This window comes from Egretta garzetta, unplaced genomic scaffold (assembly GCF_000687185.1).
Source record: "Egretta garzetta isolate BGI_Z169 unplaced genomic scaffold, ASM68718v1 scaffold620, whole genome shotgun sequence".
NCBI classification, from domain to species: domain Eukaryota; kingdom Metazoa; phylum Chordata; class Aves; order Pelecaniformes; family Ardeidae; genus Egretta; species Egretta garzetta.
Genome location: NW_009258309.1, coordinates 374,989 through 386,945, shown reverse-complemented (window position 1 = coordinate 386,945; position 11,957 = coordinate 374,989). Strand labels below are relative to the sequence as shown.

Sequence of the window (11,957 nt, the reverse complement as noted above, 5' to 3'; positions counted from 1 at the left end):
GGGCTAGCGGGAGGGAGCCCCCGGCTCCTTCCGACGGGGGCCGAGGGGGAACCAGGAGGCAAAGCCCGCAGTCTGAAGAGGCGAAGAAGGGTGGCCTTTGCTTTTATAAGCTTCCCTAGCTTGCGGTTCAGGAAGTAGGATGGCCACCCACTCCTCTCTGCGAGCAAAGACCACGTCTAAAGCCAAGAGCGTGAAGATTTGGCCTTCTTTTGCCAACCAGGCTTCCTCCAGAATAGAGCTTTTCGAAAGAATTACAAGGTGTATATGTTTTTTTTCTGTCTCACACAGCCCTATTAATAGCTCTCAGGCGTCGGCATGTGTGACACAAGGTGTCCCAGCCCTGGTCCAGAAGAAAAAAGTGACAAGTTTAAACATTACCCACACAGCACTTAATGGCATCCTAGCACCACTACCAACACTCTACATTAACAGGCTGAAATCCAGCAGTTGTTTTTGTTTTGCTTCTCTGAACTACAGCTCTCAGGACTTACTGAGGGACACTTCTAATAACAGCCTGTCACCAATTTAGGGTCAGAGCTGCTCTGAGATCCCTCTCATTACAGACAGATGGGGCCAACGACTTAGACTAGGTTGCAGCGTTGGTTTTGATTTGTGCCTAAATCAAGGCTAAAGCTCTTCAGTTGTTCCCACAAGGGTCTGGCTGCAGCTTAGAAGCAGAAAACAAAGATGATCTGGGTTGTGACTGTAACACAAAGCCAAACTGTTTAGGGAGCATTTGGATGCCAAATATGATTCTAGGCTTAGATTTAAGCTGGTAGTTCTGCACAGAGCATTTTCCACCTTCAAAACACTTCCCAGATAATTCAGGCAACACTACACAAAGGTAACTACCTTTTGCACAAAATACAAAACGCGCCAGTGAGCTTTCAAAAACTAAACCCTTCCCCAGAGCGGTTTTACCACTTTCTGCTCGAGTTTGCAGCAGAAAGCCCCCTCCAATGCTCCTTCCCCTCCTTTTGCCATCTTCTCAGAACCAGACATTCCCCATGCTAAGCTTTCCATCCACAGCCTCAACCCAGCACTTTACAGACACGGATCAAAAAACAACCGTAGAAGCCCCAAAGCTGATGACTCTGCAAGGTGCTGATTACCCATGCTTTGATAACAAGCAAGCCCCCTTAGAGGACTCCAGGTATAAAAACTGCATCGAGGACCAAACCTGGTTCCCTTCACTCACACAAGAAGCTGATAGCCAAACACTGAAGACAACAGCACAGTGGCATTTAGGAAAGACAGGAGAGCATCTGGCTCAGATTAGATTCTTGCTGAAATATAGAGCTGATTTCCAGCTCTTGACTGATTGATCTTTCTTTTTTTCACTTGGATGCGTGATGTGGGATAACAGAGCGTGCAGAATGCATTCACTGTCAAGATTTTATGGGCAAAAGGGGAGAAATCCTGTTTGTGATAACCACAGGGATTTCTTTCTGAAAACAGCATCTGCCTGCATCTCTCCAACTTGTAGGAAAAAAGCGTCCACAAATTCCACCGCAGCCAAGTTCAGGAGAGGTGCCAAAAGTGACATTTGAACGTCACTGTGAATTAAGGCCTAGGGCAACCTGACACTTTCCCTCTGATGTCCAAAGGGACGTGTCATAAAATCAATTCCTTTCATGCCACGCTGCATAGTGGTACTTACGTACACAGCAACTTGAAAGCCCACAGTACTCCCTCAAAGCATGTACGCTCGCAAATGACAGTAAGATCACTTCATCTTTCCAGACTCCACTCAGTATTTAAGATTTCCTCAGCAGCCTGTTTGGCACTCGTGTGTGTTAATACTGGTGTGCTGGTCAGACGTGGTGCCTGCTCCAATTAAGATTGTCTACTCTTGGTTACTTCCACCGCCTTTAGAATTTGTTTTGGAACATCAGCCTGAAAAAAAAAAAAACAACCAGTTAACCAGCCATTGAAAAATCATGTATTGCACTTCCATGCCCATCAACAGGACTGAACATCCAGTCATTGATGAATTCATTTATTTTGGCAATGCTTTATCAACGCCAGTGGAGTTTCCTTAATGAGGTAGTTTCTCATATCCAGGACACTAGCAGGATTACTGAGTGAGCTGGCAAAGAACCAAATCTCTTGACAAGTTAAAGATGTATAAAGTTGCCTTCCATACGCCACTGCTGTGCGGGTGTGCATCAAGGTAATGTACAGAAGGTGGAGAAGTTGTTAGAAGTATTACCAAAGGCACTTTTGTGCCTTATGTTTAGTGAAGCACTATGAAAGCCCGGCAAATGTTGAAGCCATAGGATGGGCTGACTTGATGTTTAGTAAGACATCAGCAATAAAAGTCCCGGCAGCTGTGCAGCAAGCACTCAGATGAATAGCACACAGCCAGCTACCAAGCAGAGAATGGAGCATGGACAAGTGTCCAAGAAAGCTTTTTCAAAGATACTGACAAGACACTTGGTTGAGTGCAACATGATAGTCAGGGGTTTAGCTGCACATTAGTAACAGTGAAGCAGAAACACAGAGGAAGACACAGTATTTTGAACAGCAACGCTGTACCCTTGTGTATGAAAAAGTCAAAATGCACGCAGCAGTTGCAAATAGGAAGGTAAAATTTGCCTGAAAAGGTGTTTATTTCATGCAAGCATAGTGACCCTTCCCACCATGCTTATTTTACTCTTCTCCATTCCCCCATAAAGATCTTTATGTACCTTGTGCCAAAAAAACCATGCTATCAGCCATGATCCTCATCTCAAACTTTCAGTCTCATGGATATATTGAGCGCAAGTTGAGACCGTTCTGTGAAAATCAAGACCCTAAACTTGTTCAGACACTCTGTGTTGAGAGCAGAGGAGGACTCTAAAATACTTGCAGTTGCCCATACCACTAGAAAGCTCATTAGGTTCTGAATTACCTACAATTTCTCAGGGAACAAAGCCCTAGGTCTCATTCTAATCACAGAATCATTTGGTTGGAAAAGACCTTTAAGATCATCAAGCCCAACCGCACCTGTCCACTACTAAACCATGTCCCTAAGCACCACATCTGCCCGCCTTTTAAATACCTCCAGGGATGGGGACTTGACCACTTCCCTGGGCAGCCCATTCCAATGCTTGACAACCCTTTCAGTGAAGAAATTTTTTCCTAATATCCAACCTAAACATGCCCTGGTGCAACTTGAGGCCATTTCCTATCCCTTGTTACTTGGGAGAAGAGACCGATATCTACCTCGCTACAACCTCCTTTCAGGTATTGCTGTATTCTACACCATTAAGGGATAAAGGCACATCTGACTACACATGAAACTGAATTTTGGTGATAAGGTGGCAGAGAGTGAAGAAATGCTCTAAAGAGTGAGGCTTGCTAATTCTGCTGCAGGGAAGGTAAAGGTGGTGACAACAACTGCTGCTTCTGGGATGGCGAGCGTGACAGAGTGACGTCTGGCACAGTGCAGTTAAATAACACATGTAGGAACGTGTTCAATATACCAGCCGGTACAGTAATCTTATTTTTCAAAAAAACAATACAGTGCAGTGTTAAACTTCATTAAAGAACCAATGTCATGAGCAACATATGTAACTGGTAATACAAGTAACATCAACGAAAAAAGCATATAAACAATGGGAAACCCAGTTCTGATGAAATGAAGCTTACGTATAGTTTTCTCTATTGCAATTAACCTTTCTTGTATGCGTGGGACCTGATTCTCTTGAACAATAATACTTAGTTTCACTTCACTTAGGGTAGACTGTGCCCAGCCATCTCAGTGTTTAAAACTTCAGCTGCAGGGCTAAGTACAGGTTTCTAATACGCTCTTTGTGGCTGTAACCATCCCTGAGGGGTAAAAAACCAACAGAACAAAAGTGGTTTCTGGAATACTCCCCAGCATCAACTGGATAGGCAATATTAAGAAAAAAGAACTGAAAAGATACCAGTGGTGGACATGTTAGGCTGATAGATATTGGTAGATACAGTAGATGATAGAATACAGTAGATATGACAGAAATCAGACAAAAACAACTTTAAAACTCATCTTCATTGTTACAGGTAGCTGTTAATTGGACATAATCACACCACTAAAAGATATTGCTTTCAGGGCAATCTACTGCCAGGCAACTCTTCTTTGAGGGAGGCATTAAATGAGTGACTTCTTTCAAGTCCACTTTTTTAACATTAACTTCCTCCTTGTGGTCTTAAAACATGTTACAGATATCAATGAATTAAGTCCTCTGTACAGCAGAATCAGGCAATACTTTTTGTAACTCTCGTGTTTACATAAGCAGACATTAAGGAACAGAAAATTATTTTCCCACAAATAATCATCTATCATCAAACCAGAAACAGAACCCCTGTTTTCCAATTCCACACTTAAAACCACAAATCCATCCTTCTTCCTTTTTAAGTATTTCACCCTCGTTGAGGCAAAGAAAGTTAACCACAAATACCACACTATCCCAAGTCACTAAATCACACTATGACAACTGTAAAAAACACTTGATTTGTAGTTAATGGCATACATTAGCATCACAAACGCAGAATTTGATCATGTAACATGTATACTTCTTGCAAAATGCTTTTCAACCAACTTTATATATGGTATATTTAAAAGTAGTATTTAATGAGTAAATATTATCGTCATTATACGCTAGGTAGCAATCGCTGTCAGTCACATCCTAATAAGAAAACTGTGATAAGAAAATCCAGCCATTCGATCAGCTAAATCAATCTTGGTACGCCACCTCCCTCTTAGCAAACCTACCTGAAAGGGTAAGAAAGTCATCAAAACTATCAGACGCTGTAGTATCAGATCACCTTAGAGATAAACACTGTGCTTTGGAAATACTAACTCAAAAACTTCCAAATGTTTTTTCTGCACCAGGTCTTCCAAATTAATTTCCTTTTTCCCATAAGTTTTTCACACATATTTGATCCTTCTTTAAAAACTATGAGTGGTTTTTGTGTTGAAGTTTCCTGCATTTCATTACAGTGTAAAGAATTTATTTTCCCCTGTAAATAAACAATAATTTACCTTCCAAAGCCCAGTAAAGTGTCATATTCCCTTCTGCATATGTTTTTTAAACAGATTTCTAACTGTCCATGTTATCAGTTTTTGTACCAAAGGTATTTTGCATAGAGGATGAGAATGATAACCCCCCAAATTTAACATTACCCTGTTCATCAAGGAGTCAGTCTACTTGGCCTCACTTGCAACACAATCACTGAATGCAGAAAAAACCTGTAACTGATGTAAAAGACCTCTTCAGCAGAATGGCGAGGGACAGCATAGCCAACTTCAAAAAATGGTGCTAAGCCTCCTGCACTAATCCCAGCCTTGCGCATCCTGCACCTCTCAGGGATGCCAGCAATGAAAGAGATGCAACTCTTGGAAAACATGGGCTTAAGAAACTTTTTTGCAGACAGGACCAGAAACTGCATTGCATTGATCCCCACTTGCAGGCAGACAACAGGGTGGAACTGGGATGAGTTTCGCATGCGAGTGGAACAACTGTGAATACCTTCACAGAGTGCGCAGAAAAACGCACGTATCGCCTCTGATGCTGTCTGAAAAAGGGAGAAAGAGAAGAAAGTTTTAGGAACCTGTTGAATAAATGATTGACAAACTATTTTGTGCAATCAGATTGTCAGCACTGAACAGAATGCCTCCAACAACACATGAGCATCATGCTTATCTACTCCAGGTTGTTTCAGCCAGTTAGCTCTCCTTATTCACCTCTCTACTTCAGTCAGCCTTTGGGAAAGCCTCACAAAAAACCACCTAGGTTCAGTGAAAAAGAGACAGGGCTAAGGCTCCTACAGACCCTGGTTTAGTCATGGTCCTGTAACAGCATGTTCCACATAAACATTGTAAATCGTCCTACCATTCCAAACATACACTGAGTCCAATACAACTCCTATGGCTTTACAGCATGTATGTTGCAGATCATACTACAGCTCTTCATGTCCAGTTCTACACTGTGCAGCCAATGTCCTATGCTGCCTCCTTTCCTCAGAAACCAAATGCTTGAACACAAGAAAACCGTTGTATACAACGCTAATACATTGTCACCTAAGTAACTATCATCTCCATGGGCTACATGCACATGCACTTAGCAGTCAGAGCTAAGAGACCAGAATGGAGGCACAAGCAAGGCATCTAGCCCGAGTGGAAATTAGCAAAGAAATATTAGTTATATGCCAAGAAAATACACATACTCGGCAACACTCAGAATTAACAGTGTACTGTCTTTTTCATGGGCAAGAAGTGCATGAAAACCTTCTATTCAACAATATTAAAGGCTGATGATAGATTCTTTAAAAAAAAAAAAAATCAAAAAATCAAATCACCAGATTACTATCTATAACTAGAAGAAAATATAAAGAAAACAAATCAGGAAGAGTCATGTATGTCATACAGAGGACAACTATAAAAAAATGCTGTTAAGAATCAAAAAACCTACAAGCACGTGAGCCGAAACTAAACTTAACCTCACACTTTCTGCTAAAACTTTTACAAAAGAAAAAGGCAACATTAACAGAAGAGATCTCCATGAAGACATGCTCTTGATCACAGTTTTAATGTAACTGATTTGAATCAGGCAGGCCAACTGTTTTGTGTATTACCTGAGATAATTATAGACTGAGTTTCCTCTTTCTTGAGCCCAGGCTGCAAGCTAGGACTTCTTAGGCTACTTCAGAATTTTAACATATAAGAAACAGCCATAAATCAGCCTGAAAAGTTACCAGAATTGTCTTTAGGACAAAAGAAGCAAATAAATCTGGTGCAGCATGGATTCAATGGTTTCTGCTCATGAAAATACAGTCCTTACAGCAAGAAATACACTGGGCAATGCAGAACCAGAAGGAAATTATTTTTGGTAGCCTAACATACCAGCCTTGACTGTCACACGGTTTTTGTAACTTCGTTTTTTCCCATGCCTTGGGCTCATTGCCAATATCAGAGGAAAAAAAAATAATGTTGGAGGTCCATATATTAATACAGGTATGCTGTCCAGAATACCTATATAAATTATAAATTATGACGACTTTCCAGAGAGAAATGATCGAACACTACTTTAACCTGATCCTTTAGACTGTTTTTCTTTTTTATATTGAACCTGAATTGCTACATAAATTTTGGCAAAGATGGAATAAATTAGCTCAAAATATATAAATCACTCTGGGTCCTGATTTTCCCTCTGTTTCATTTGGTTTCAGGTGCTGTAACTGCTTGCCTGAGCTGAACTATAGCTGTGTAATGAGATGGATCCTCTGGTTGCTGATCAATTGACCTAGAACTACTTATATAAATAAGTTTAAATTGCTATTCTCAAGGGGAAAGGGGGCTTGTCTAATTGGTTTAATTCCTTATTTAATTTCCATCTTGTTTTGACATACAGAAAATTCCTAGTACACTCTGAGATACCAGCGGGGACTAGTAGGCAGGAAAACCTATTCCAGATGCTCTGAGGGAGAGTTTCCATATAGTTACGATACTGTTGACCCAGCTCCTCTGTTTAACTCTCCAAAATGGCAATCTCTGAAAGAACTTTCAGAAGTTAAAACAGTATGGACAGCTGATTATTTCTATCGCTGTTTCACAGAATCACAGAATGGCTGAGGTTGGAAGGGATCTCTGTAGGTCATCTGGTCCAACCCCTCTCCTCAAGCAGGGTCATCTACAGCTGTTTGCCAAGGTCCATATCCAGGCAGCTTCAAGGATGGAGACTCCACAACCTCTCTGGGCAACCTATGCCAGCACTCAGTCACCCTCACAGTGAAAAAGTGCTTCCTGATGATCAGATGGAATCTCCTGTTTGTGTCCATTGCCTCTTGTCTTGGCACTGGACACTGCTGAAAAGCGCTTAGCTCCATTTTCTTTACATATCCCTTTCAGATATTTGTTCACATGGATGAAATTCCCCCCGAGCCTTCTTTTCTCCAGGCTAAATGGTCTCAGCTCTCTCAGCCGTTCCTCATAGGAGAGATGCTCTCATCCCTTAATCACCTTAGTGGCCCTGTCAGTATATATTGCATGGGGTTGCTCCTCCCCGGGTGCAGGGCTTTGCACTTTCCTATGTTGAACTGCATGAGGTTCTTGCCAGCCCACTGCTCCAGCCTGTGGAGGTTCTTCTGGATGGCACATGACCCTCTGGGCATATCAGCCACTCATCAGCAAACCTGCTGTGCCCCATCATCCAGATCATTAATGAAGATGTTAAACAGAACCGGACCCAGTACTGACCTCTGTGAAACTAACCATTTATACCAATAAAGTTTTCATATGTTTTAAGTCAAAACCAAAAAAGATTTTTTAGAAGTACAGTGTAGCAGTAGTTTAATGAAGCACATGACTGCTATGATGATTATTGCACAGATAGCTGCTTGTGAGCCTTCTCATGCCTTTCAGCATTACAGATCTTGTTTGTGGTTTTCATTAGGTAGGATTTGAGAGGCTAAAACATGCATGAAAGTCACGTCTTCAGAATACATTGTGAGAGACAAGAGGATGGAAAAGATTTAAGATGGGTTTAAGCGCTCAGTACAAAAGGAAATGAAGCAGTTTCAGGGTTATCTACAGGTTTTGGTAGACAGTTACTGATTCTTCTATATTCTACTAAAACAATGCAGTAACATTCGATTTTACTTTGTACTATGTTCTTCTTGAAGATGTATATTCAAAGCCACTAAGTCCAAATAACACTTCTAAAGACTTCTATGGGTTTTCATGGATATCTTTTGAGAGGAGACAATAAATTTGGGATTCTGTTTTAAAATGCAATTCGACACCTGCCTGAACTGTTGAACTAAACCGTAATTCTCTTGAACTGCAATTTTCATATGGTAGAGAAATACAGTAGTTCTGTCTGAGATGGATTGGGAGCACCAGACTAGAAGCTTCTTCCATCAGTAATGAAGATACTCTGCAGAAGGTGTAAGAACATTTCAGGAATAGAAAACAATTTGTAACAGCTAGCATGAAAGGAGAGGGGAAACCTAAGAAAGAGACTGGAGCAAATCTGTCAACAATTTTAAAGACTGGTTTGCAGACCATATCAAAATGTTCTAGGACAAATGAAAAACAGTCCAAATTGTAAAGGACCCTGTAGAGCTTTAAATAGCAGAATCCACAGGTAACAGAATTAATGACAGAATTAACGAACAGGTCTATGGACAAACAGAGGATGGAACTAGGACAAAGGGATCAAAGTTGGTTCCCATCACATTTCAGAAAGTACATTTTATTCCTGTCTTTGTCGTTCTAATACATAAATAACCATGACTGCTAACTAATGCTTAGTCAAATAGGGTAAGTATTAGAGTTGAAAAGACAGACAGGAAAGCGTCTTTAAAAAGCTCTACCTTCTTTCAAGAACTATAGCCTGAACTACTCTAAAATATTTTGCGATAATCTGAAATGTCAAAGCTGCACCTTTAAACTGACAAACTGTCAGCTCTTAAAGACAGAGGGAAACTATCCAGACAAATGAGGTGCCATTTTTCCTTTGAGTGCAGTTCAAGAATGTCAGCTGCCCATCACAAAATTAGACTGTCAAGCTTGCATAGTACTTGGTTTCTACTTTCACTGAAACTAAAGACAGTGATCATATAAGGAAAAAGGAATACATTTTAAACATATTAAATCAGGAAGCAATCAAAGAAGTCCACTTAAAGGATCAGATTTGATTGTACTGTAAATTACATTAAAGATGCTATTCTCTGTTTCTCAGCTCCTAAAAGTTTATGATTTTGGGATCCAAACCAACAAACATTTGAACCCAAACCTAGTAGTACTGAACTTTTTGTTAATTTAGTTTATGAATCATTTCCCCAACGTCAATAGCATTGCTGATGTGAATAAGAAGTTAGGTGCGCACACTTGTAGGGCAACTCTCTACGTTACAGGCACCCCCAAAGAACACTGCATCAGTGTGCACTAGGGACGTGTTTCATTAAGCAGACAGGTCATAGAAATTTTATAGAGTCCTCCTGTATGTCAAAGCCTGACTGATTTCCTCACTCTTCACACAGTGACAGCACCACAGGGCCTGGAGTATAGCTTAGAATTAAACTAGCACCTCCCGGCATTTACTGCTTTTTGTCATTTCTTCCTATTTGGCTCATGGGTGCCAACTTCAGCTCTGCTTTTCTTGGATGAAACCAGAAAATTATTGAGTAAAGAAAGGTACTCTTTCTCAATGCGTGGAAGGTGCACGCGATTAGGAGAGCCAGACTGCACTTACAGAAAACCTGCTGTGCTTTATGTACGGTATGAGTCTAATGGACTTGATCACTCAGGAATAGTGTTACTGTTCAAAACCAGCTTGGAAGCAAGAGCTAAAAACTTTAAACTCACTGCTTTCTGCACTGCGTGGACACCTCTCTGTAGATGAAGGTAAGCATTAAGTCATAGAAATTTTATGCATGTGTATGCCTACATTTTCCTGGTTAACAGATGACCTTCAGAAAAACACTAGCATTCTTCAAGATCAGATGCATAAGATGGACTATCCTGAAAAATTTTAAAACTATACTTTCTAGTCATCTCTACCTAAAGCAGCAAATTCTGCATAAGATTGGTAGACAGAGAATGGTGCTGTGTTATGCTCAGAACTTGAATGCTTCCACTTCTTTCAAGCAAGGTAAGTGCTAACACCAAATTAGTTAGATGATTTATGTCCATCAGGTTGACAGTATACATGACAATGGTATTTATTCTCTTAACAGTACCCATTGTGTATACTAACAGTATATAGATATTCTACTAATGTAAGATTATCAAGAGCTAAGAAAAACTGCAGTTGCAAATTCTCTCAGTAAGGATTATTCAGCTGGAACGTGTTTTACTTTAGAGGGCTTTTTAGTATTTATTACAGAGCATATAAAAGTAATCCAATTGTGATAAACTAACTGAAGGTTTCAAATTGCGTAATTGCTTTAAGTCACTTCAAAAAGGATTTTCTTTTCCAGAATCCTACTTCGAACATGAAATGTTATTCCAACATGGATGAGGTATCTATTTATAACCAAATGTTTGTATGTAATGGTCAGATGAAAAAAGAGGAGATGAATGTTTATTTTAGTCTTGATTTTCATCCAATACTTTGCGTAATTTATCCTGAAATTCTAATTATATCCCCCTATATAAGCACCACAAATATGAAAACTGAGAGAAAATCAATTTGCTAGAGCTTTTTTCCTCTTCTTTTTCCAAAGTAAAGAGATGCTTGCGGTCAAATTACTTAATGAAAAGAATTCAGTGTGTTAGTGATCATCCCAACAAAGAAAACATGTCCATTTACAGTATTGTTTAACTATTTCCATAGTTGGTGACCACATTAAATGGGTATTTGAATGGGAACATGCCAGATTAATAAAAACAACTTTCATGGGTGCCAAACATTAGCTTTTTCTACAAAATTAGCTAAAAGCATGCAAAAGCAATGTGCAAAATTGCACATACCTACTATAACTACTGGCCTCTTAGGTAACATGCAAGGTCTATAGCTGATGTGATTTTGTTTAAGAAAGCAATGTCAATAAAATACACCAGGAGTTATTACCAGCCCATTATGCCATCATCCAAGCTTATATTGAACCACAGACATATATATGTATTATAGCTCAGGAACTGTAACACAGCAGGGGTATGAAAATGGGTATCTATTCATGAAAGAAATCTACAGTTTATGCTGAAGTACATGAAAAATAATGTTAGCTGAACAAAAAACATAATAACCAGAAGCTGTGCAGTTCAACAGCCTTTTAGTAATTGAAGAATAAAATTGAATAAAAGTTAATTTTAAAAAGTCAGCCACTGGTAGACCTCAATTAAATGAAGGCGCCTGGGATTTGCAACAGTGAATCAGAACTTTGATTCTTCTGGTTGCCAATAGTGGTCCAGACTGGAGGCCTCTGAGAAAGGAGTGACAGTGTTTTTAATGAACAGCAGCTGGGTCCAAGTTCTTGGCCTAAGTTCT

At 40.0% G+C, this 11,957-nt stretch overlaps 2 protein-coding genes across 2 annotated transcripts in view; both read right to left on the bottom strand.

Annotated features, from left to right (window-relative positions):
* Positions 1–11,957, bottom strand: part of NPNT (nephronectin) — a 69,710-nt gene that overhangs the window by 54,727 nt on the left and 3,026 nt on the right. The window lies entirely within an intron of this gene.
* The window catches only part of GSTCD (glutathione S-transferase C-terminal domain containing), a 93,836-nt gene continuing 83,585 nt past the window's right edge, over positions 1,707–11,957 (bottom strand). Inside the window, exon 13 of the transcript XR_004842063.1 lies at positions 1,707–1,896. The gene's annotated coding sequence lies outside the window, so the exon portion shown is untranslated. The remainder of the gene's footprint in view (positions 1,897–11,957) is intronic.